Source organism: Panthera pardus, unplaced genomic scaffold (assembly GCF_024362965.1).
Source record: "Panthera pardus isolate Hobbes unplaced genomic scaffold, ASM2436296v1 HiC_scaffold_20, whole genome shotgun sequence".
Classification (NCBI taxonomy): domain Eukaryota; kingdom Metazoa; phylum Chordata; class Mammalia; order Carnivora; family Felidae; genus Panthera; species Panthera pardus.
In genome coordinates this window covers 14,115,920-14,117,581 of record NW_026526766.1, presented here as the reverse complement: position 1 = coordinate 14,117,581, position 1,662 = coordinate 14,115,920, and the positions used below count along the sequence as shown (strand labels likewise).

The window sequence follows — 1,662 nt, the reverse complement described above, 5'->3', positions numbered from 1 at the left end:
CTTTTCAAAGGCATCACATTCTGTTTGTAAGTTTGCAGGATTCCCATTCCCACAAGGGTATGAGCAGTTTTAGGATCAACATCAATATGCTTTTAAAAAGGTATTCCACACCTACGATTGGGAGACTTGAGGACAATGGGTGGGAAATTCTACATATTCATCCACATTAAATGTCTCCAAATATTTAAGAGAGAGGTCTCCATTCTTGTAATGCTCTGTTGGTTTTGTTTTTGTTTCTGTGTTGTTGGAGGGGGTGGGGGGTGAGTATAGTTGACCACTATTAGGCTTTTTTACTAATGATGTATACTAATGATGATACGTTAGTACAACTGAGAGACCAACTCACTCTTCTGATGCTGGAGCGGCAGGAACCCCTGATAACTTTTTGAGAGAGAAAAGTTGATTGTGCATTATTAAACTGATAAGAGCAGATACTACACTTGATCTTAGCCAAAAGGCCAAGAAGTGATTATCGTGCATTATTAAATATTCAACCGTGTTGATTTCCTTCTCCCTTGGCAAGAGTTGTGAATGATCACGTACACAAACACCAGCTTCTAAACTTCCAGTGACTAACACAGTAACTTGGATAATGCTACACTTTTGGACACAATTGTTGCAGGGTCCCCGAGCATGAGAGTCCTTGACACTCTGTATGGTGCATCTTACTAGGTTTATTTAAGGAGCTCGGGGACAGGACCCACAGGCAGAAAGAACCGAACTTTTGTTGTATGAAGCTGGTAGTTATACTTAGTACTCAAGTGGGAGGGGATGTGCAGGGAGTATCCGACCATAAATGTCTTCTTTGAAGTTCTACTTGTAAAACCACTTCCACAAGTTTTTCTGGTGTTTCTCATTCAGGTCTATATTAAGTATTGGTGAGATATACAGGCAGTCACGAGACCCCTTAAGAATGTAGCAACTCGGATGCATCTGATCCTTATGGGAACTATGCAAGCTATGGGTCAGCCTTCCAGGCTTAAGGTGAACATTTCTCTGCTTCGATTCCTCACCACGATGACCCAAACTCACGTATATACAAAGAAAAAAAAAAAAAAAGATGTCTCTTTCTATTTTTAAAAATTAAACTGCTATACTCTGTTCTTAATCATGATGATTTTCAAGCTCCTTTGTGCTGATACAATGTGTCAGCAGAATAGCCCAAGATGATGAGTCATTTGACAGTGAACCAGATCTAGACAGGTAATCTGCATGTCATTCATTAACAGAGGGTGCATCAAAATAACCATACTCACTTTGTATTTTTCTTTCATGCTGTCATTGCCAACAGAGGCCTGAGATTATCCCACAGCCAATCACTGGGGACCACTGTGTTTGGGGATATGAAGAATCTGGCACGGGCAGACTGACATCACAGCGTGGTAGGAATTGCTACCACCTTATTTTTATTTCCCATATATATTAAGAAACACCTGCTTTAAAAGGGGGGTGGCCACTTCGTGAGTTTAAGTCCTGCCTCAGGCTCTGTGCTGACAGCACAGAGCCTGGAGCCTGCTTTGGATTCTGCGTGTCCCTCTCTCTCTCCCCACCCCCCACCACGCTCTGTCTCTCTCAAAAATAAATAAATATTTTTAAAAAATTTTTAAGGGGGGGGTCTCTCTTTACACAAAATATTCTAATTCAAGGACTTAAGCGCCCCAC

General features: G+C 41.3%; 1 pseudogene; it reads right to left on the bottom strand.

Annotated features, from left to right (window-relative positions):
* Nucleotides 1-307: 307 nt before the first annotated feature.
* LOC128778745 (U2 spliceosomal RNA) lies at nucleotides 308-470 on the bottom strand (annotated as a pseudogene).
* Nucleotides 471-1,662: the final 1,192 nt, after the last annotated feature.